The following is a 26,395-nucleotide window of genomic DNA, read 5'->3' on the forward strand; positions in this document are numbered from 1 at the left end:
CATTGAGCAGTTCGGGCTGTAGCTGTGTCTAAAATTTCCTACGGGAAATAACATGGGGAAAACGCATTTTGGGACCCCCTTTTTTCTCAGCCCCTGCTTCACTAATTGCCCCCAAACTTTCCGGATAGGAGCTGACCGGAACAGGCCATTAGTTTTAAAAATTTTGCGAAGATTCGTCAAACGGCGCCAAAGTTATTGAGAATAGAATGTTACAATTTTCCTATGGATAATAGGTGCTAACTATAACTGTGTTCACTGAAAAAAAAACATAGGTTTCAGGCACGTTTATACATAGGAATTAGCATTTTAAAAACCTTAGAAATTCACTGAATAAACCATAGGTTTCAGGGGCGTTATAGTTAGCTGGACATTTCACTCGTACAAAACCGTTGAAATTCCCCTGTTATAGTTAGTTCAGCTAACTATAACTCACGCACCCGCAATGCACTGCTGATGACGTTATATATTGCATCACTCATGACATGGTCAGTGACATCACTCATGACATCACTGATGACATCTCAAATGACATCACTGATGACATCACTGATGACATCATCCATTGAATGTGTGATTTTCTGAAAATTAAATATGTTTTATATATGTATATCTCAAGGTAGATGGAAGAATAAATGGGTATATAAGTGTCTAAATTTTTGTTTTTTTCATAAAATTGATTGTATAACGGACTGAGTAAGTGTATCTTAGTGAATACATAGGTTAGTGAGTAATGTTTAAATATGTAAATATCTGTATCAGTCTCTCACTTTGTGTATAAGTGACTGCATGGGTTGGTGAGTAGCTACGTGAGTGTCTATATGGGTTATTACTTGGTTTTTCGAGTATCAGTATGAGTGTCTGAGTGTCTGTGTGATTCAGCGGGGGGTATTACTTAGTGCATAGATGCATGAATGAGTGAGTCACTGTTTGTATGTGTTGAAGACAGTATGTGTGCAGGACTGTATGGGTGGATGAATGTGTGTATGGGTGTGTTAGTGAGTGAATGACTGTCGCAATAGTGTCTTTATAAGTAACTACATATATTTTAAACTAGTATATGTGAGTATTGGTGTATATTAGTGAGTATATATGAAAGTGAGAGATTGGAAGAGTTCCTGTATGAATAAGTATGTGTTTCTATAAGTGATTGTTTAAAAGAGTAAATATGTCTACGTTTCTATAGAAGTAAGTGTGGTGGTGTGAGCATAACAGTATATGCTAGTAAATGGATGTTTGATTCTTTATTAGCATGAGTGACTATGTGTGTGAGTAACTCTTTGGATGAGTGGCGGTGTGTAACAGGATGCATAGGTATATGAGTACCTATGATGAGTGAGTGCATATATGAGTGACTGTATAGGACTGTTGGTAAATTAGTGTATAAGTATGTAGATCTTGGAATTACTGAATAGGTTGTTGTAACTGTTATTGGTATGTCCATTGTTTTTAAAATTGTACTTTCTATTTTTGAATGTGTGTATCTAAGGTTATTTTAGGGTTGGAGGAGGTCTGTCACTCTCTCACAAGGATGATGTCATCAGTGATGTCATTTGAGATGTCATCAGTGATGTCATGAGTGATGTCACTGACCAAGTCATGAGTGATGTAATATGTGATGTCATCAGCAGTGCATTTCGGGCGTGCGAGTTATAGTTAGCTGAACTAACTATAACGGGGGAATTTCAATGGTTTTGTACAAGTGAAATGTCCAGCTAATTATGATGCCTCTGAAACCTATGGTTTTTCAGTGAATTTCTAAGGTTTTTTAAATGCTAATTCCTAACTATAATGTGCCTGAAACCTATGGTTTTTTCAGTGAATTTCAATGGTTTTTTAAATGCTAATTTGTAACTTTAACGTGACTGAAACTATGGTTTTTTAAGTGAATTTCAAAGTTTTTTTAAATGCTAGTTTCTAACTATGCCTACAGAGGTAGGACATGTGAAGAAAGAAGAAAAAACGCCCAGAAAGAAAAAAAAAATGCAGAAAGAAGCAACAGAAGTCCTCAAAGACGAAGAAAACTGCAGGAAGAAGGAAAACGTGCAGAAAGAACAAAGAGAGGAGCAGAAAGAAGCCTTGTTGCAAAATCATCCTGTACTCTCAACATTTTCAGACAAGTACTGGTGGTAATGGAGTCTGACTAACCAGTCCTAGAGCCAGTGCTATGTTAAAAGACACTTAGAATACAGTGAAAACACCTACATACACTAGGGAACACTATGCGTTGGAGTCCCCCTGTGATTAGCATGACCTCCTCTGTAAGCCCCTAGTATATGATAGGGCAGGGGTATTAAAACTATCTCTTGAAATGCAAATGATTTCCCCAACTTAAAACACGCCACAGGACGTGTTTGAACACGTCACCTCAGGCCCCGTCCCCTGCCTTCACCACTGTGTAAACGCGCCCTGTGGCCGTTTTAGTTTGGGAGATTAAGTCCCCTTGAATCCTGAAGGTCCCTAGGGTCAAACTAGTGCACTAGGTACCTCCAGTAAGCGCCACAGAGTTGAGTTGCAGAGAGGTGTAAAAAGGGGCATGGCCTCTGAACACCTTTCTGCAACCCAGCTCCCTGGCGCAAAGGGGTGGCGGTCCCCGGGGCTGGGGGTGTGTGAGCCCCCCGCAAATACTCTCATGAAGTCCCGGGGGTGGCGGTTCCTGGGGCTTGGGGGGGCCTTTGAGCCCCCAACCCATTTATGTTTAAAGCCCCGGGGGGTGGCGGTCCCCAGGGCTGGGGGGGCTGTGAGCCCCCACTGCACACATTGTTGAAAAGCCCCAGGGGGTGGGTGACCCCGGGGCTGGGGGGCCCCTCCGGGCCCCCAATTACATTAAAAATATTGCCCCTGGGACTTGGCCCCCCGGGGGCTTAATCCTAACGAAGCGCATTTTACGCACTTGTATGACTGATTTCTTGTGCCTCGGTCCTACCGAGGCACAAGATGGCTGCCAACACTTCCTGGTTTGGAGTGTTGACAGCCAATTAGCATTCAGCTCATGATCGGGAGGGTGCGCGGATCCTCTGCGGCCATAGATATATATATGTTTTTACTTCTGATTTTCTCAGCAACTACTGTATGGATTTACACCATTTAACAGAAAGGGTTCTTTCTCAACCAAGAACTACCGCTTTGCCAAATTTGGTGAAATTCCGTTCAGCAGTTCGGGCTGTAGTCGTGTTTAAAGTTTCCTATGGAAAATTGCATGGGGACAACACGTTTAGGGACCCCCCTTTTTTCTCAGCCTCCGCTTGCCAAATCACCCTGAAACTCTTAGGATAGGAGCGGACCAGAGCGCCCCATGAGTTTTGAATATTTCGCAAAGATACATCAACCGGTGCCAAAGTTATTGTAAATAGAATGTTGTGAATTTCGTATGGAAAATAGGTCCTAACTATAACTACCTACTGGCGACCGCCAGTAGGTAATATGTATGTGTGTGTATATATATATTACCTACTGGCGGTCGCCAGTAGGTAGTTATAGTTAGGACCCCTTTTCCATAGGAAATCCGCAACATTCTATTTGGAATAACTTTGGCGCCGGTCGACGAATGTTCACGAATTTCTCAAAATAGGTGGGGCGCTGGTGGGGCGCTACGCTCCGCTCCTACCCTGAAAGTCTCGGGGGGATTCGTCAAGCGGGGGCTGAGATAAAAGGGGGGTCCCAAAACACGTTTTTCCCATGCATTTTTCCATAGGACCTTTAGACAGGGCTACAGCCCGAACGGCTGAACAGAATTACTAGAAATTTGGCAGAGAGGTAGTCCCCAGGTCAAGGAAGTGCCTTTTGTAGGTCTGGTGTAAATCTGTCCAGTAGTTCCTGAGAAAATAGCATTTAAATCAATATATATATGTGGGCGGAGCCTAACCACACATCTCATCCTGAGATCTGATTGGCTGTCAGCACTTCATCCAAGAAGTGTTGGCAGCCATCTTGGGACCAATATACATGATAGCACCTCATTAAAAAGCATTGCAGTTAATAGAAGATTTTAAGACTTTAGTTACATTGTAAATCATTTGTTGATGGTACCATACTCATTTTAGGAATTGTGGTATGTTCTAAGGTGATTTCACCATGTGAAAAAGCCTTCTGCTGGGATATCATGATTGAGAGAAAAATATTTTCTCATGCTTTTACCACAGAGGTTTGGAAGGTGATCTATAAGCTAAACTGAGAGCTTAATTTCTGTAAATTCACATTATCTTTCTCAGTCATGTGAGAATGAAGTCTGACATTCTCAGTAAAACATGTACATCCAACAAGGGCAGAGACTGTCAGTTGATTCCTTTGTGTTCTACTTCAGCTTTCCAGAGTGTTCCAAAGAACTACTAGAGCGCTAACCGTCCTACTTATGATAAATGTATGGCACACCTGAAGCCATCTTGCTTGGATTAAAGTGGTAACTCTTAAAACATTTAATTTAAAAAGGAACAAAATGAGGGGGTTCATTTTTCCATAAAAAGTATGATTAGTGCTGCAGAAAGAAAAATTAGGGCACATTTTGAGTGACTTCTCAAATCCTGGCATGCAGACTGAAACATGCACTTTCAATACCAGCAGCAGTTTTCCCTGGTGAGCAGTAGCTTTACTACAGTGATCTAATGAGCAAAAAGAGTGCTAACATTCTGATTTTATGGCAAATGTGTGACACATTTGAATGCCTTCTTGATGGAATCAAAGTAAAAAACTGAAAATATTTCCTACTGAGGAGACTGCAGTAAATGAGGAAATTAGGAAACTTCATAACAAATAAGTCTCCCAAGATGGCCACCAGAGACAAAAGAGCCCAAATGTAGCCCAAATATCACCCAGATGTAGCCCAAGTATAGCCCAATGACAGAATGTCCAAGAATGTTCTTAAAAACAACTAGAGCACTTACTGTCTTCATTATGACAAAAGTATGGCACACCTGAAGCCATCTTGATTGGAATAAACTGGTAACACTTAAAACATTTAATTTAAAAAGGAACACAATGAGGGGGTTCATTTTGCCATAGAAATTATGATTAATGCTGAAGAAAGAAAATGAGGGCACATTTTGAGTGACTTCTCAAATCCTCTTCTATTTCATTAAAAAATTCTGACATGCAGACTGAAACATGCACTTTTAATACCAGGAGCAGACTTCCATGGTGAACAGTAGTTTTACTACAGTGATCTAATGAGCAACTAGAGTGCTAACATTCAGAATTCATGGCAAATGTGTGACATATCTGAATACCTTCATGATGGAATCAAAGTAAAAAACTGAAAGCATTTCCGACTGAGGAGACTGCAGTACATGAGGAAATTAGGAAACTTCATAACAAATAAATCTCCCAAGATGGCCACCGGAGACAAAAGAGCCCAAATGTAGCCCAAAATCACCCAGATATAGCCCAAATATAGCCCAATGACAGAAGTGTGCAAAACACTTATTATTTTGTGTTTTTGCAGTGTTATATAGTGCAGACTTGTCAGGTATTGGAGTGCTTTACATGAGCATTGGTCACATCACACAAGAACAAATTCATTTTGGTTGTAGACATGGGGAGACTAAGTGATTTGACCAGAATCACAGAATGTCGAGCTGAAGCAGAAACTTCAACCTGGTTCCCCAGTTGCAAAGTCTGCAGTTCTGGAAGTAACACCACATCCTCTCCCCTAAGTGCAACATTTAATCAAGTTGTCAACTAGATAAAAAAACATAAAGATAACAAATAATTTAAAAGTGCTTTGTCGCTATTTAAAAACTCAGAAAATATGTCCTTATTTTAGTCTTTTAGAGCACTAACCATAATTTTGATGCCAATAAGACGCTCTCATATATGTAATTTCTAAAGGAATGCTCTAGGTATTACAGTTTTGATTACATCAAGATGATGTCAGGCGTTCCACACTTTTGTTTTAAATCTAGAATGTTAGCAATCTAGTTGTTCATTAGGATACTGTTGAGAGGCAGAGGCCAGGGGCACGGACTCTGAAAATTGAAGGCAGGTAGGAGGGTGCAAAGGCAACAATTTAACCACACTGAGCAGGCAGGAAGGGCCGTGGAAGCACAACAGACTATGGAGGGCAGTGGAAAGGGGGGCAGGGGCAACAAACCAACAATACAGGACTTGCAAGAGAGGCTGTTGGAGGGAAGATCTATTACGGGTCAAGGAAGCTAGGGGCGGTCCCCAGAGCCCCGGGAGCCACCACAGAACTGAGCAGGAGAGTGAGTCAGGGACAAAAGGGGCACCTTAATTTGAGCCGGGGTGCCTAGGAACGCTTGCTCCAAAAATGAAGAAAACAGACATATGAGACATGGAATTAGAGGCAGAATACAATGGCAGTTTAATGAGAAGATGCAACTTCAAAGAAACCGCAGAATAGAGACATAAAGTACAAAATACAGAATCCAGATAATCATACAGCTGTCATGATATTCTCTGTATCTCAATTAATGGACTGACAGAGAGAGAGAGAAAACACATCTATAAATGCATCATGAGAAACAAGTTACACCAAGGAAAATGTTACCTAGGGACACTCACATTTACTCTTAGAGCAAGCATTCCTGCAATTACAATACAACATCTTTTAAATGCAAAAGTAAAGAGAACAATGGTTAAACATAACATGACATTTCATAGAGGTAAAATAGAATAAGATACTTCAAGCAAAGCAGAGCAAGACATTTTAAGCAAAGGAAGACAAGAGCTCCCAGTTCTTGGGGAAAACCTGCACAGCCTGTTAACCTACATACAGACGGCGAGGTTGTCCGTCGATATCTGTGGGTGCTCCCTTTTTATATCATTTTGTGGGCTCCTTTGCACGCTACATCTACCTACGTATGCTACCCAAAAGCTTCGTCTGCAGATTTTACCAGACATTTCGTCATTTACCCACTTAATGCTGACAATGGACTGGGTGAAAAGGTCAGTCTCTCAGGCCAATCGCTTATCGTAAGTTCCATAGAGCAAGCAGAAAATAATGGGTATTGTACAGAAATTCAATATATTCATGTATAAAATCTCCTCAGTTCTCCTAACTTGACGCTCTGCGGTTGCCACTTCCTTAAAAGCGGGAAACCTGCCCAGGAAGCAAGTACCAGTCCAGGATGCAGCCTACTGTATGTCGACAGCTTCAGGGGGATGTTGAACTTTGATACCGAGCACGGAGCACTCGGGTAGGGTGGGGGCTACTAGTTTGGAGCAGAAGGCCTCGCAGACCTGCCTTCAGACTGCTATACACTAAAATTGCAGAGCTATGGTCAATTTAACAAAGAGGCCTACATATTGAACAGAAGGGCCTACACAGGGGTTTTATGCTGGCTGAGTGGTAAGGATGTCTCAGGATAATTATATAGCAACACAGGACCCGCTGGTCAATTTAATACGGCCTACAAATGCGGCTGGCAGGGCAAGGACAAGGGTCTCATACTTCAGGTGTGGACAGAACGGGCCAGGGGCCCCCTGTGATACAAAATCTACCCTCCTTCAAGGCTGTGGCAATGTAATAGACCATTGTGGGCAGAAGGAAGAGGCAATGGTAGTACAACCATACATGCCAACAGACCCGATTCAGCCAGGAAACGTCCAATGTTTTTAAGCTCAAATGGGCTTTATTTGATCTGTCTCCTGTCTACAATATCCTCTTTTTCAATGTAACTCAAAGGGGAAAATCAATACCCCAGTTTTTTTTCAAAATCTCCCTCTTACCAAGTTCAAAATGTTCGCAAGTATGGTACATTGGATCATGGAAGGAAATGGGATAGGGACATGGACTTGGATAACAGAGGACAGGAGAGACATGGAGAGGTGCACCAAACTGACCCTGCAGGGCAGGCATCAGGGTTTGCAGCAGCACAATACACCACACAGGGCATGCAGGACGGGAGTGCAGCACAACAATCCATAGAAAGCAAGAGGGAGGGGACAGGACCATGCACATGGACAACAGAGAACAGAGGGGCAAGAGGCAATGGTAGCTAGCTGACCATAATGGACAGACAGGAGAGAAGGCTGCAGCATAACAGACCATAAAGGGCAGGAGGGACGGATCAGGGGCATTACAATGGAACAGACAAGCCAGGAGGGAGGGAGTAGGGGTCTGCACATGTAAACAGAGGGCTGGGGGCAAGGGGGCAGGGCAGGAGCATCAAGATGGCCATGGAGGTCAGGCAGGATGGGCACTAGAAGCAAGACACAACATTAAGAGCAACAGTGAGACTGTGATGGCATACACACAGACCATGGAGGGAAGGTGGGAGGGGGTCAGGGGCAGCTAACTGACCACACAGGGAAGGTGGGAGGGGCCATGGCAGCACAGAAGACCATGCATGGCAAGTGGGAGGGTTAGTGGCAGCACAATGGCTATGATGGGCAAGAAGGAGGGTGCAGGGGCATGCACAAAGGACGATGGAGGATAGAAGGGAGGGTCAGGACCTGTGCACAGACAAGAAAGTTCAGGGGAAGGGGCCTCACAACAGACCGCACGGGCAGGCAGGAGGAGCAGTTGCAGCACAACAGACCAGGGAGGGCAGAAGGGTGTGGCAGTACAATGGACCATGTAGGACAGGAGGAAGAGGATAGGGGCATGGCATGTGGACAGGCAGGGTGAAGGTGGCAGGGACAGGTTACAGTCATCTGACAATGCTAGGCAGGTGGGAGGGGAGTGGCAGCTCAACAGAACACTCAGAGTAGATAGGAGTGGCAGGTCCATGGGACATGGTGGGCAAAAAGGATGGAGCAGGGGCATGCACAAAGACATCGGAGGGCAGGGGGAAGGAGAATAGGGGCAGCAAGCTAAGCACAGAGTTTAAGCAGGAGGTCAATGATGGGGCATAGAATTGGGCAATGGAGGGCAGGAGGAGTGGACTGGTACATCATACTAAATTGAGGGCAGTGGCAGCACATCAGACCATGCATGGCAGGAGGGAGGAGGCTAGTCCATGGATTCACACAACAGAGGATAGGGAGGAGGGGGATGGGGCAGCAAGCTAACTGTTCAGAGAAGGCGGGTATTAGAAACTTTATTGTTTTTAAAACATTTTGTCTGTGCAAACTACTTAAAATATGAACAAGTATGCAGCATAATCTCACTTTTATTCAGGAAGAAGAAGACGTTAGTGACTGTGACTCCGGGCTCACCTGGCAAAAACACCCCCTGACCCTCCACCCCCTATCGCAAAATGTAATGCCCGTGAAAAGGGTAGGTGAACACAGTGTTATATAGAACATAGTCCTGAGAGCACGATTGAAAATGAAAACTAGATATAGTGTATGGTATAAACTATGCACCAAAAAGTGTGATATAAGATGAACCAGGCGTGAAATATAATATGCAATACATTGTGCGCAATGACAGATTCATTGGAGAGCGCGAGATAGCACAGGCACTAGCGCGTGCTATGCGATATGCGCCTTAGAGTGTAATATGCACAGGGCAGTGTTGTGTAACCTAACTAGTCTCTAAAGTTGTAATATAAAATATGTGCTGGGGAGTGTAACGTTGCATATGCACTGTGACAAAGATATGGATCCCAAATTGTAATATGTATGGCATAGCACTGTGCGTTATAACATAGGCATCGAGGAAGGCACGTTAGATGGGGCAATATAACCCGTGCGAAGACAAGTGTGGCATGACATTTTCACGGGGTGGTGTTACAGTGCACATGGGCTAGAGAGTGTCATAGCATATGCACTAGCTAGTGGAATACAATACAGAGGTGTGTGGCACTCGGCAGGCAATGGTGGGTGTAACACAGCATTGGGCTCTGTCAGGAGCGCGCTGTGACTCGCAAGTGATGTTCGTCCCCTTTCCAGACAGTAAAATAAAAAGTATTACACATCCGGCAGTGGATGTGTGTTTTATTAACTGTGAGGGGGGTTTCTTGCATAGTTTTGGTCGAATTTTTGTCGAATCCCCTTTGAATGGCTTGGTGTGCATGTGTATTAAATGTGCCCGTCAATAGCTACCCATGTTTGTATAAATAAACGACAAGGGTGTCTACCGGGATTAGGCACGGTAGAGCATCAGACATGTCAGAGCCTCACTAGTGGTGTAAATACATTCCACGTGGATTAATTGCATGCATAGTCGCCTTTTAATGAATATCACGCAAATCGTCATGGTGATAGGTACGTACGGTTTGTCCAGCATGTCCTAGGTGTGTCTATAAATATATATTTTTAAAAAATAATAAAAAACAGTGGCCGGCCCTGGGGATTGGGGTCAAAAAAATATAATTAGGAGACAGGCCCTGGGGGATGGGGTCATCAGGGCCAATAAATTAGAATAAGAAGGGGAACCACACAGCCCCCCTTCTTAAAAAAATAAAATAAATAAAAGACTGGCATCGTGCCGGAGGCCATGCCCCCTCCATGCAGCACTCTGCAAACGCGCCCCCAACAGGCATCTCCAGTATGCGCCAGGGAGCTGCGCTGCAGACAGGTGTTCTGAGGCCAAGCCCCTTTTTACACCTCTCTGCAACGCAGCTCTGTGGTGCTTACTGGAGGTACCTAGTGGTCTAGTGTGACCCTAGGGACCCTTAGGATTCAAGGGGACTTAATCTTTCAACTTAGAACAGCCACAGGGCGCGTTTACACAGTGGTGAAGGGAGGGGACGGGGCCTGAGGTGACGTGTGCAAACACGCACCATGGCACGTTTTAAATTGGGGATATAATTTCCCTTCAATACTGAGGGCCCCTGGGGGCTAACTAGCCCACCAAGTGCTTCCAGTAAGCGCCACTGAGCTGCATTGCAGAGAGGTGGTCCAGGCCGTGCCACTTTTTACACCTCTCTGCAACGCAGCTCTGTGGCACTTACTGGAGGTACCTAGTGGGCTAGTTGGACCCTAGGGACCCTCAGGACTCAAATGAACTTAATCTCCCAACTAAAAACGGACACAGGGCGTGTTTACACAATGGTGAAAGGAGGGGACGGGGCCTGAGTTAACGTGTGCAAAAACGCCCTGTGGCCTGTTTTAAGAGGTAGTTTTAATCCCCATGCCCTATTATATACTAGGGGCTTATAGAGGAGGGAAGGCTAATCACCGGGGGACCCCAACGCATAATGTTCCCTAGTGTATGTAGGTGTTTTCACTGTATTCTAAGTGTCTTTTAACATAGCACTGGCTCTAGGACTGGTTAGTCAGACTCAGTTACCACCAGTATCCGTCTGAAAAAGTTGAGGGTACAGGATGATTTTGCAACAAGGCTTCTTTCTGCTCTTCTTTTTGTTCTTTCTGCACGTTATCCTTCTTCCTGCACTTATCTTCGTATTTGAGGACTTCTGTTGCTTCTTTCTGCACTTCTTTTGTTTCTTTCTGTGCATTTTTTCTTCTTTCTTCACATGTCCTATCTCTGTAGGCATAGTTGGAAATTAGCATTTAAAAAACCTTTGAAATTAACAGAAAAAACCATAGGTTTCAGGCACGTTATAGTTAGGAATTAGCATTTAAAAAACCTCAGAAATTCACTGAAAAAACCATAGGTTTCAGGGGTGTTATAGTTAGCTGGACTTTTCACTTGTACAAAACCATTGAAATTCCCCCGTTATAGTTAGTTCAGCTAACTATAACTTGCGCGCCTGCAATGCACTGCTGATGACGTCACATATTACATCACTCATGACATGGTCAGCGACATCACTCATGACATCACTGATGACATCTCAAATGACATCACTGATGACATCACTGATGACATCATCCTTGTGATAGAGTGGCAGACCTCCTCTCACCCTAATATAACCTTTGATACACACATTCAAAAATAGAGACTAAAATTTTCAAAACAATGGACATACCAATACCAGTTACAATAACCTCTTCAGTAATTCTAAGATCCACATACACATCCACTCATTCACCAACAGTCCAATACAGTCACTCATACATGTACTCACTCATCATATGTACTCATACACCTATACATCCTGTTACACAATGCCACTCATCCATAGAGTTACTCACACACATAGTCACTCATGCTAATAAAGAATCAAACATACATTTACTTGCATATACAGTTATACACACACCACCACACTTACTTCTACGGAAACTTACACATACTTAGTCTTTTAAACAATCACTTATAGAAACACATACTTATTCATACAGGAACTCTTTCAATCTCTCACTCTCACATATACTCACATATATACACCAATAGTCACATATACTAGTTTAAAACATATGTAGTTACTCATAAAGACACTATTGAGACAGTCATTCACTCACTAACACACCCATACACACACTCATCCACCCATACAGTCCTGCACACATACTGTGTTCAACACATACAAACAGTGAGTCACTCATTTATGCACCTATGCACTACATAATACCCCCACCGAACCATGCAGACACTCAGACTGATACTCAAAAAACCAACTAATAACCTATATAGACACCCATGTAGCTACTCACCAACCCATGCAGCCACTTATACACAAAGTGAGAGACTGATACAGATATTTACATATTTAAACATTACTCACTAAGCCATGTATTCACTATGATACACTTAATCAGTCAGTTACACAATCAATTTTTCAAAAACAAATCATCCATTTAGACACTTATATACCCATTTATTCTTCCATCGACCTTGAGATATACATATATAAAACATATTTAATTTTCAGAATAACACACATTCACTGGATGATGTCATCAGTGATGCCATCAGTGATGTCATTTGAGATGTCATCAGTGATGTCATGAGTGATGTCGCTGACCATGTCATGAGTGATGTAATATGTGACGTCATCAGCAGTGCATTGCAGGCGCGCAAGTTATAGTTAGCTGAACTAACTATAACGGGGGAATTTCAATGGTTTTGTACAAGTGAAAAGTCCAGCTAACTATAACACCCCTGAAACCTATGGTTTTTTCAGTGAATATATATATATATATATATATATATATATATATATATATATACATATATATATATATATATATATATATATGTATATGTATATATATATATATAACGCTCCAAAGTTCCACAAAATGAACAAAGGACCAGCACTCCGGTTAGATTTTAATCCCCATTCGGATTTATTGGTGCAAACAGACGCGTTTCAGCCGTAGCTTTCGTCAGTGTCGGGTCGCGTTCAGAAACGGAAATTGATTATATCTTATTCTATAAACATAAACGAGGGACCAATTCAATGTAACTTTGGTCGCCATCTTTAAACATGCAAAATTACATTTCATTCATGTTGCACGTTCCTTATAATCAAATTAAACTCATAATTCATTCAATTCTTTAGCTTTAAATTGCATGTTTGTCAATTCATCAATTCATTCTCGATGAGGCATCTCATTATCATCATATACCAAAAATATAAAGCCCTGGATGGGCATACCCCAAGATTGCATGTTCACAATATCATTAGTGCACTTTAAACGAGACATCTCATTACATCATTAATCACATTTATACAGGTTTTACAGTTTTTCCTTAATTTCTATTCAGCTCAAATGTAGGAACACAGTGACAAGATAGTTTCTCATAAATGGGTAATTAGTTCCTCCCCTGAATTCAGCCCCTCGGGTGTTTTATATACATATATATTACCTACTGGCAGTCGCCAGTAGGTAGTTATAGTTAGGACCTATTTTCCATAGGAAATCCGCAACATTCTATTTGGAATAACGTTGGCGCCGATTGACGAATCTTCGCGAAATTTTCCAAACTTTTGGTCAGCTTCAGTCGGCTCCTATCTTGAAATTCGTGATTCATCAAGCGGGGGAAAAGAAAAAAAGGGGGGTCCCAAAACACGTTTTTCCCATGCATTTTCCCTTAGGGCCTGTTGACGCAGCTACAGCCCGAACTGCTGAACGGAATTACACCAAATTTGTCAGAGAGGTAGTCCTCAGTTAAGACTCGTGCAGTTTGCTTAAATTGTGTAAATCCGTTCAGTAGTTCCTGAGAAAATTAGAGATAAAAAGATAGATATATCTGGGTGGAGCCTAACCACACATCTCATCGTGAGATCTGATTGGCTGTCAGTACTTCATCCAAGAAGTGCTGGCAGCCATCTTGGGACCAATATACATGATAGCGCCTCATTAAAAAGCTTTGCAGTTAATAGAAGGTTTTAAGACTTTAGTTACATTATAAATCATTTGTTGATGGTACCATAATCATTTTAGGAATTGTGGTGTGTTCTAAGGTGATTTTACTGTGTGAAAAAGCCTTCTGCTGTGATATCATGAATCATGTTTGAGAGAAAACTATTTTCTCATGCTTTTCCCACAGAGGTTTGGAAGGTGATCTATAAGCTAAACTGAGAGCATATTTTCTGTAAATTCACATTATCTTTCTCAGTCATGTGAGAATGAAGTCTGACATTCTCAGTAAAACATGTACATCCAACAAGGGCAGAGACTGTCAGTTGATTCCTTTGTGTTCTACTTCAGCTTCCCAGAGTGTTCTAAAGAACAACTAGAGTGCTAACGGTCCTACTTATGACAAACGTATTGCACACCTGAAGCCATCTTGATTGGAATAAAGTGGTAACTCTTAAAACATTTAATATAAAAAGGAACAAAATGAAATAGAAAGTATGATTAGTGCTGCAGAAAGAAAAATTAGGGCACATTTTGAGTGACTTCTCAAATCCTCTTCTATTTCATTAAAAATTCTGACATGCAGACTGAAACATGCACTTTCAATGCCAGCAGCAGACTTCCCTGGTGAGCAGTAGCTTTACTACAGTGATCTAATAAGCAACTAGAGTGCTAACATTCTGAATTTATGGCAAATGTGTGACACATCTGAATGCCTTCTTGATGGAATCAAAGTAAAAAACGGAAAGTATTTCCTACTGAGGAGACTGTAGTAAATGAGGGAATTAGGAAACTTAATAACAAATAAATCTCCCAAGATGGCCACCAGAGACAAAAGAGCCCAAATGTAGCCCAAATATCACCCAGATGTAGCCCAAGTATAGCCCAATGACAGAATGTCCCAGAAAGTTCTTAAGAACAACTAGAGCGCTTACTGTCTTACTTATGACATACGTATGGCACACCTGAAGCCATCTTGATTGGAATAAACTGGTAACACTTAAAACATTTAATTTAAAAAGCAACACAATGAGGGGGTCATTTTGCCATAGAAATTATGAATAGTGCTGAAGAAAGAAAAATTAGGGCACATTTTGTCTTCTCAAATCCTCTTCTATTTCATAACAAAATTCTGACATGCAGACTGAAACATGCACTTTTAATACCAGCAGCGACTTCCGTGGTGAGCAGTAGCTTTACTACAGTGATCTAATGAGCAACTAGAGTGCTAACATTCAGAATTTATGGCAAATGTGTGACATATCTGAATACCTTCTTGATGGAGTCAAAGTAAAAAACTGAAAGCATTTCCTACTGAGGAGACTGCAGTAAATGAGGAAATTAGGAAACTTCATAACAAATAAATCTCCCAAGATGGCCACCAGAGACAAAAGAGCCCAAATGCAGCACAAATATCACCCAGATGTAGCCCACATGTCGCCCAATGACAGAAGTGTGCAAAACACTTATTTTTTGTGTATTTGCAATTTTATGTAGTGCAGACTTGTCAGGTATTGGAGTGCTTTACATGAGCATTGGTTACATCACACAAGATCAAATTCATTTTGGTTGCAGACATGGGGAGATTAAGTGATTTGACGAGAATCACTGAATGTTGAGCTGAAGCAGAAACTCCAACCTGGTTCTCCAGTTGCAAAGTCTGCAGCTCTCGAAGTAACACCACATCCTCTCCCCTAAGTGCAACATTTAAGCAAGTGGTCAACTGGATAAAAAAACATAAAGATTACAAATAATTTAAAAGTTCTTTGTCGCTAAACTCAGAAAATATGTCCTCATTTTAGTTTTTTAGAGCACTAACCATAATTTTGATGCAAATAAGACCCTCTCATATATGTAATTTCTAAAGGAAATGCTCTAGGTATTACAGTTTTGATTAAATCAGGATGACTTTTTTAATAAATATAGAATGTTAGCAATCTAGTTGTTCATTGAGATACTGTCTAGGCCAGGGGCATGGACTCTGAAAATTGAAGGCAGGTAGGAGAGTGCAGAGACAACAATTTGACCACACTGGGCAGGCAGGAAGGGCAGTGGCAGCACAACAGACTATGGAGGGCAGTGGAAATGGGGGCAGGGGCAACACACCAACAATACAGGACTGGCAAGAGAGGCTGTGGCAATATAGTAGACCATTGTGGGCAGAAGGAAGAGGCAGTGGTAGTACAACCATACATGCCAACAGACCCGTTTCAGCCAGGAAACGTCCAATGTTTTTCAGCTCAAATGGGCTTTATTTGATTTGGCTCCTGTCTACAATCTCCTCTTTTTCAATGTAACTCAAAGGGGAAAATCAATATCCCCGGTTTTTTTCAAAATCTCCCTCTTACCAAGTTCTAAATGTTCGCAATTTTGGTACATTGGATCATGGTAGGCAGGAGGAATTGGGGTAGGGACATGGACTTGGATAACAGAGGACAGGAGGGACATGGAGAGGTGCACCAAACTGACCCTACAGGGCAGGCATCAGAGTTTGCAGCAGCACAATACACCACACAGGGCATGCGGGACGGGAGTGGAGCACAACAGTCCATAGAAAGCAATAGGGAGGGGACAGGACCATGCACATGGACAACAGAGAACAGAGGGGAAAGAGGCAATGGTAGTTAGCTGACCATAATGGACAGACAGGAGAGAAAGCTGCAGCATAACAGACCATAAAGGGCGGGAGGGACGGATTAGGGGCATTACAATGGAACAGAAAAACCAAGAGGGAGGGAATAGGGGTCTGAACATGGAAACAGAGGGCTGGGGGCAAGGGGGCAGGGCAGGAGCAGCAAGACGACCATGGAGGTCAGGCAGGATGGGCACTAGAAACAAGACACACCATGGAGAGCAACAGTGAGACTATGATGGCATACACACAGACCATGGAGGGAAGGTGGGAGGGGGTCAGGGGCAGCTAGCTGACCACACAGGGAAGGTGGGAGGGGCCATGGCAGCACAGAAGACCATGCATGGCAAGCGGGAGGGTTAGTGGCAGCACAGTGGCTATGATGGGCAAGAAGGAGGGTGCAGGGGCATGCACAAAGGACCATGGAGGATAGAAGGGAGGGTCAGGACCAGGGCACAGACAAGAGAGTTCAGGGGAAGGGGCCTCACAACAGACCGCGCGGGGCAGGCAGGAGGAGCAGTTGCAGCACAACAGACCAGGGAGGGCAGACGGGTGTGGCAGTAGAATGGACCATGGAGGACAGGAGGAAGGGGAGGTGGCAGGGACAGGTTACAGTCATCTGACAATGCCAGGCAGGTGGGACGGGAGTGGCAGCTCAACAGAACACTCAAAGTAGATAGGAATGGCAGGTCCATGGAACATGGTGGGCAAAAAGGATGGAGCAGGGACATGCACAAAGACATCGGAGGGCAGGGGGAAGGAGAATAGGGGCAGCAAGCTAAGCACAGAGGCTAAGCAGGAGGTCTATGAGGGGCCATATAATTGGGCAATGGAGGGTAGGAGGAGTGGACTGGTACATCATGCTAAATGGAGGGCAGTGGCAGCACATCAGACCATGCATGGCAGGAGGGAGGAGGCTAGTCCATGGATTCAGACAACAGAGGATAGGGAGGAGGTGGATGGGGCAGCAAGCTAACTGTTCAGAGAAGGTGGGTATTAGGAACTTTATTGTTTTTAAAATGTGTGTCTGTGCGAACTACTTAAAATATTAACAAGTATGCAGCATAATCTCACTTTTATTCAGGAAGAAAAGTACGTTTGTGACTGTGACTCCGGGCTCACTTGGCAGAAACACCCCCTGACCCTCCACCCCCATCGCAAAATGTAATGCCTGTGAAAAGGGTAGGTGGATGCAGTGTTATATAGAACATAGTCCTGAGAGCACGACTGAAAATGAAAAATAGATATAGTATATGGTGTAAACTATGCACCAAAAAGTGTGATATAAGATGAACTGGGGAGTGAAATATAATATGCAATACATTGTGCGCAGTGACAGATTCATTGGAGAGTGCGAGATAGCACAGGCACTAGCGCGCGCTATGCGATATGCGCCTTGGAGTGTAATATGCACAGGGCAGTGTTGTGTAACCTAAATAGTCTCTAAAGTTGTAATATAAAATAGGTGCTGGGGAGTGTAACGTTGCATATGCACTGTGACAAAGATATGGATTCCAGATTGTAATATATATGGCATAGCGATGTGCGTTATAACATAGGCATCGAGGAAGGCACGTTAGATGGGGCAATATATCCTGTGCGAAGGCAAGTGTGGCATGGCATATTCACAGGGTGGTGTTACAGTGCACATGGGCTAGAGAGTGTCATAGCATACGCACTAGCTGGTGGAATACAACACAGAGGTGTGTGGTACTTGGCGGGCACTGGTGGGTGTAACACAGCATTGGGCTCAGGCAGGAGCACACTGTGACTCTCAAGTGAGGTTCGTCTCCTTTCCAGAGAGTAGAATAAAAAGTATTACACATCCGGCGGTGGATGTGTGTTTTATTAACCGTGAGGGGGGTTTCTTGCACAGTTTGGTCGAATTTTTGTCGAATCCCCTTTAAATGGCTTGGTGTGCGTGTGTATTAAATGTTCCCGTCAATAGCTACCCATGTTTGTATAAATAAACGACAAGGGTGTCTACTTGGAGAGTACCCACCGGCGGGGACACCGGGATTAGGTACGGTAGGGCGTCAGACACGTCAGAGCTTCACTAGCAGTGTAAATACATTCCACGTGGATTCATTGTATGCATAGTCACCTTTTAATGAATATCACGCAAATCGTCATGGTGATAGGTACATACGGTTTGTCCAGCATGTCCTAGGCGTGTCTATAAATATATATTTTTTTTAAATAATAAAAAACAAAGGCAGGCCCCGGGGGATGGGATCCCCGGGGCCATAAGTGGCCTGAGGAGTGGGGCAACGCAGCCCCCCTCCTAAAGATTTTTTTTTAAAAAGGCCATGACCCAGTAGGTGTTTTCACTGTATTCTGAGTGTCTTTTAACATAGCACTGGCTCTAGGACTGGTTAGTCAGACTCAGTTACCACCAGTATCCGTCTGAAAAAGTTGAGGGTACAGGATGATTTTGCAACAAGGCTTCTTTCTGCTCTTCTGTTTGTTCTTTCTGCACGTTATCCTTCTTCCTGCACTTTTCATTCGTCTTTGAGGACTTCTGTTGCTTCTTTCTGCATTTCTTTTTTTTCTTTCTGTGCGTTTTTTCTTCTTTCTTCACATGTCCTATCTCTGTAGGCATAGTTAGAAATTAGCATTTAAAAAACCTTTGAAATTCACTGAAAAAACCATAGGTTCCAGGCACGTTATAGTTAGGAATTAGCATTTAAAAAACCTTAGAAATTCACTGAAAAAATCATAGGTTTCAGGGGCGTTATAGTTAGCTGTACATTTCACTTGTACAAAACCATTGAAATTCCCCCGTTATAGTTAGTTCAGCTAACTAGAACTCACACGCCCGCAATGCACTGCTGAGGACGTCACATATTACATCACTCATGACATGGTCAGTGACATCACTTATGACATCACTGATGACATCTCAAATGACATCACTGATGACATCATCCTTGTGATAGAGTGGCAGACCTCTTCTCCCCCTAATATAACCTTTGATACACACATTCAAAAATAGAAACAAAAATTTTCAAAACAATGGACATACCAATACCAGTTACAACAACCTATTCAGCAATTCTAAGATCCACATACACATCCACTCATTCACCAATAGTCCTATACAGTCACTCATACATGTACTCACTCATCATATGTACTTATACACCTATACATCCTGTTACACAACGCCACTCATCCATAGAGTTACTCACACACATAGTCACTCATGCTAATAAAGAATCAAACATCCATTTACTTGCATATACAGTTATACACACACCACCACACTTACTTCTACAGAAACGTACACATACTTAGTCTTTTAAACAATCACTTATAGAAACACATACTTATTCATACAGGAACTCTTCCAATCTCTCACTCTCACATATTCTCACTTATATACACCAATAGTCACATATACTAGTTTAAAACATCTGTAGTTACTCATAAAGACACTATTGAGACAGTCATTCACTCACTAACACTCCCATGCACACACTCATCCACCCAGACAGTCCTGCACACATGCTGTCTTCAACACATACAAACAGTGAGTCACTCATTCATGCACCTATGCACTACGTAATACCCCCCACCAAACCATACAGACACTCAGACACTCATACTGATACTCAAAAAACCAACTAATAACCTATATAGACACTCATGTAGCTACTCACCAACCCATGCAGCCACTTATACACAAAGTTAGAGACTAATACAGATATTTACATATTTAAACATTACTCACTAAGCCATGTATTCACTAAGATACACTTAATCAGTCAGTTATACAATCAATTTTTTGAAAAGCAAATCATCCATTTAGACACTTATATACCCATTTATTCTTCCATCGACCTTGAGATATACATATATAAAACATATCTAATTTTCAGAAAAACACACATTCACTGGATGATGTAATCAGTGATGTCATTTGAGATGTCATCAGTGATGTCATCAGTGATGTCACTGACCATGTCATGAGTAATGTAATATGTGACGTCATCAGCAGTGCATTGCAGGCGCGTGAGTTAAAGTTAGCTGAACTAACTATAACGGGGGAATTTCAATGGTTTTGTACGAGTGAAAAGTCCAGCTAACTATAACGCCCCTGAAACCTATGGTTTTTTCAGTGATTATATATATATATATATATATATATATATTATATATATAATAAATGACATTTAAAACATGTTTATTCATCTAACAAGCAAATACAATTACATATCTGTAACAATGAAGTACATATATTTTAATTAAAAAATAATACTTCATATATTTTACAGAAACTATAAAAATGTACACCATTAATATTTTATAAATATAGTTTTTGAACAAAAGACCAATATCCACTACCATTGGGGTATGTCCAGATTATATGATATAGGTCTGCTCCAACTTCTCCACATCTTGGAAATTTAGCTAGTGCTCCCGGTGTGTACTTACTAATTCTACTAGGTCTAGGATAAGCCTCACAAATGTGATTAAAATTAACCAGTTTAAAGTGCAGATTGCAGGAAATGTTCCGCTCATTTTCCAATGCCCTTCTCTATTCATTGTCTCTGATTAGTTTATTTAGATCAATCACGCACTTATCCTTTAGAGCTAACAAGGAAAAGTTAATGTGAGAATTCAACTCATCATATAATATTGTGCGCCTAAAATTGCTCCCGGTGGTACAGATCCTGTGATCTGGTATTCATTAAACCCTGTCCTACGTGTGTGTGTTTATTGCTGTCACTGTAGAAAAGAAAATACAACAGAAAATGACCTGCTGGTAAGACAAAGACAGTCATTAGGTCTTCATATTCCAACAATGCTCAAAATAAAAAATATTTGAAACATTTATTTTAAAATTCTAAATCCAAAACTACATAGATAGATACATGTAGTTAACAATAAATTGTAGCACATTTACAGGGTTTTACATTTTGTAGTATTACATTTTAAATGCATTAAATATACAATTAATTGAGCATTTTTACATTTGAAAATCTATTATCATCTTAACCTTTTAAAATGTAAACCTTTATTACAAAAGAAATATAAAATAGCTTTACTACTTATGTTAGAAATCAAAAACATCTTTTCAAAATTAATTATATGTCAATTATTTTAAAGTTAATATATACCAATAACCGAGGTTATAATGAGGGTGAGAGCCTTGTCACCAGGTATAGTCCAAGGCAGAAGTTCTATAAGGCTATTAGAACATTCCACTGACTAAGGTCAGAATTCTCTAAATTAAAAAGGAAGAGCATAAGGCTTATAGCAGTCATTATATTGCCTGGAGACACTCTATATCATCAATGGAGCTCTCAACATTCTGGCTGCTACCTCTCTGCTACCATGATAAGAGAGAGGAACACCAAGAAATTGCTATACATTTTGTGAAGCAGAAGCAGCATCCCTCAGCATGGCTATTGAGTCTTTAGTCAGACACAACATGCACCGTCTCTGACAAGAGCACATTTTTTTGAGCAATGAAGTGCTTCTGTGGTTTGTACTTGAGAAATTACAATGATCAAATGCACACAATGTTCCAGATCTTGAAATAATAATAAAATGTCATAAGTTGAGAAAAGACATGAATTGTAGAGATCCAATTCTAAAAATATAAATTTGATGAATTTATTTTTGATATTTGTTCCATGGAACATCAGAATAGAGAGAGTATAATTCCGCATCTCATTAATTTTTACTCTCAGTTTAATGACATTCTCATTAAAAAGGAATAGTCTCATTAATGTAATGACCTGTGGCATCCATCTTTTTTAGTGAACATTTCTCTCTAGTACAGAGTTAGAGAGAGATGCAGTGTTCTTTATATGGCAACAAACATCCCTGAAAATATAGTTTTATCAGTAGCAAAAGCTCTGCCTGAGTTACAATGCTCGCTGCCACTCAGCCTGTGTCTGGGAGGCAATCCTTTAGTACACTCTGTCAGAGAAGAACCTGGTACCACGGACAAGCCTCATTCAGTACCAAAGCAATAGTGCCATGTACTCTAATGCACGTGACAGTAAAAGGGGTTATTCATGGGGAAACCTGTCTTTAAAAAAGTATTCCTCACCCTGCTCCATAGGAGGCAAACATCACTACTTCAGTGCGGATGTGAAAATACTAAATGCCTGACAGCTGTATTTATCAATAATTATTTCCGTACAGAAACAATCATCAGGTAGTAAAAGGGTGCTATATACATAATTAATAGGTTTAATTGACAGCCCAATGCCTCGTTGAATGTACTTTGCTATTAGGGTCGAAACATCAACATCTCTGACTTAACTTTTCTCCCATGGCATTAGCACATTAGCACAGATTCATATTACTTAGAGCACAGTTGCTTTGAGGTTCCTCTGTTTCTGACCATATATTGTATCAAGCATTTGAAAACTGGTTTCATTACTGTCTTTGGACAACTATTCAGCATTATGCCTGATGTGTGTGATTCACTGAGTACTGCACTATCACTTTATCCCATTATTTAGGGATATAACATAATTTTAAATTATGTTTCTGATATGAATAATACTAGATCTACATCTATCTATCTTTTTGTCTACTCACATCCCTACAGTGTTGATTTCTTTGCCTCATATGAAGCAAGGTGAGTGAGGACATTTTTTGGTTCCCTCCTGTAGTGTTGTGTGAATTAGCAGTGACAGATCCCTTTTGGCTCCTGGTGGACTCTGTAGAACTGTCTGTGATGTAAGTGTTAGAGCATAGTGAAGTGGGTGCAGATTTAGAATGCTGAGTTTGTGGTTGCACGCAAATTAATAAAGACATGTATTACTAAGCTCAATGTGCGGCATAGTCATTAGTGGGTACCCAGCCTGGGGAGGATACTACAACTGATGACGAGATAGGGGATAAGTAACCCGAAGATTGACAGTGCTCTCCCAGAAGGTTTGCCGTGGTCCAGAAAACTGCTTGTGCATGCCACATGTGCCTCAGTCGAAGAACAGAATCGCAGTTTGACATATGTGGAGTAAAAGTGCAAGTCCCGCCGGTGTGAAGCGTTTGAAGATAATGAGGGCCTCACTGAGAACTCTACACATCATTTAAAGAGAACCTGCTGGTAAGGCCATAAAGAGAGGTACCACATGACTACATAACCCAAAGTTATAAAACATACAAAGTGATAACATTTAAGGCAGATAAAGCCAGGTTTTGAAAGAGTAGCAAATTGCAAGATAACGCTGCGCTCAGAAGATACAAGAAACTGTCATCTGCCTACCAGAACCAATCAAAGAGAGTCATCATATCACAGCATTGAGGGAAGTGACCCAACAAGAAGTGTCAGGGTTGTGCTTATGAAGCCGTCCATGCCTGATGTCACCAAAGCTGCTATGTGCTGGCTCAGAACAACTCCAAAGGTCTCCAGAAAAAGTGGAAGGCTCTGCTGGAAACCAAGAGGGAGGTCACGGTTCCTCAGACTATCCCAGATAACCCAGAGGCCAGCACATCACAGGGCCTTAGCGATGGCATAAATCAAGCAGGTCCTAGCAGACAGTAAACAGAGAGAGCTCCATTCTCAGTGTCAGCCAATTCCATAAATGGTTATAATGCCACCGCCTTCCTGAAATCACCACCATAATTTGATGCCGCCAAAAAGCTGAATATTGGTGATAGATCAACTACTTAGATAGAGACATTTGATGATTTCATTGATCTGCTAGAAGAAACAGATAACAAGAAAATTATCAAATACCTTAAGAATCTTGCTGGTGAAGAAACCCATGCAAGCTGACGAAGTTGCATACAGTCAAATCAAAGAAGCACTGATTCTCAAGTTCAATCCAATGCCTAATGTAGATTACAAAATGTACATTTTCAGTCAAGCATGACAGAAAGTTGGTGAAACCATTGACAAATGTGATGAGAGAATGGATTCACTCATCAAACAGTGTAAGTTAAATGAATTTAATGATGAGGAAGCTATGCATTTCAGAGTTATTAGATGCATTCAGATGACGAATACTGAGAGAAATTTTTAGTCTGTAGCAAGTCCTCATGGCTACCAGAGCTGAAGAGTGTGCTGATTAACAAGCTGCTGATATGGAGGCCGGAGGTGTCCAAAATGAGTCAGTCATGAACATGAAAAGTAATCAAAAGCACAATGCAGAAGGACACAGAGTGCTGTCTATGTGGAAAAAGTAACTGTGCTTCAGGTGTGTATTTTCACTTCCACACAAAGGTAAATTTCTCTCCAAAGAACAGATTTGCAAAGACTGTAGGATGGAGAACCATTTCGTAATGGTCTGCAAGGCAAAGAAAAAAATAAGTAAGTCACGGCAAAATGGACATCCGAACGTTCCAGTAGCAGCATTCGATGCACGCACACAAGCCTAAGCAGTACCACCAGTTAAGGCAAACTGACACCAAACAAAGAAAATCATCATCCAAATCATTGGCAAAAAATTCCTCAGTATAAATATTAAGTGAAAGTGAAGAAGATGGTTGTGCAATGTCAATGTTTACCTTAGAAAAATGTGTGCATGTTGGACTGGCCGCATGTGGAGAAAAATACAAGTCAAAGAAAAGTTGCGATGAAAACCACCAAAGTCATTCAAACATTGTCCAAAGATTACACTAAAAGTAAACAGTTTCTCAAAACCTTTTATTATTGACAGTGATGCGTCGATAAACATTATGCCTGAGGAGAAATACAATGAACTTTCTCCATAACCATGACTTACGCCATAAAAAACTAAAGTGTATACATAGGCTGCATCAACACCATTAAAAAAGTCAAGTTTCATTTGTAGCAATAATGAAACACAAGAAAATGAGAGTACAAGCACCTACAGCACTTCAAGGTACTGCGTCAAGAGCCTGTTTACTCAACTTCATCAGAGCTGCTGATATGAGACTGATATCAGGGAACTATAACATGAATGCTCATCACAAAATAATAAGTCAGTGCGCTTCTTTGTTACATGGGTTAGAAAACTCAAGACTATGAAATTACAAATTTACATTAATGAGGACGTCCATTCTGTTTCTCAAAAACACAGATGAATTGCATTGCATTTACAGGAAGCTGTTGAAAAAGAACCTGAATCATTTCTCAAATAGGATATCATTGAGCATTCCACTGGTCCAATGACATGGGTTTCTCCCACAGTGATAGTATTCAAAAGGGGCAATGAAAGAGCTATACACATCTGTGTTGACATGCGTCAAGCAAACAAGTCAATTGAAAGAGAACTACCTCCAGGTCTTTGTGTTAATTATTTTCTGTAATTGCATTTGCCTGTATCATGAATTTTCTGTCCTGTGCTTTGATGGTTTTAATATTTTAACCGAATAAAGCAAATTTTGACTTTGACTTTGACCTCCAGGTCTGTGTATTGTCGACAAGATATCTCAATTGAATGGTGTGAAGTTCTTTTCTCACCTTGATTTGAATAAAGGATATCACCTGTTGCAACTTTGGGAGAATTTGCAGGTACATTACAACCTTTTCTACACATATTGGTCTTCGTAGCTAACCAAAAGAAGAACGATAAACCTCTCATGCCAGTGTGGCGTTTACTTGTTGATGCAAGTTTAACTTTGAATGCTGAGAAATGCGAGTTCCATAAGACAAAGCTACGATTCTTTGGCCATATTATTCTGATGGGGTATGACACCCGATCCAGCTGCAGTACAAGTGTTGTAAGCTGCCAGTCCCTCACAAAAGGTTTCCATGTTATGTTCAATCCTTGGCAT

This window comes from Triturus cristatus, chromosome 11, assembly GCF_964204655.1.
Source record: "Triturus cristatus chromosome 11, aTriCri1.1, whole genome shotgun sequence".
NCBI classification, from domain to species: domain Eukaryota; kingdom Metazoa; phylum Chordata; class Amphibia; order Caudata; family Salamandridae; genus Triturus; species Triturus cristatus.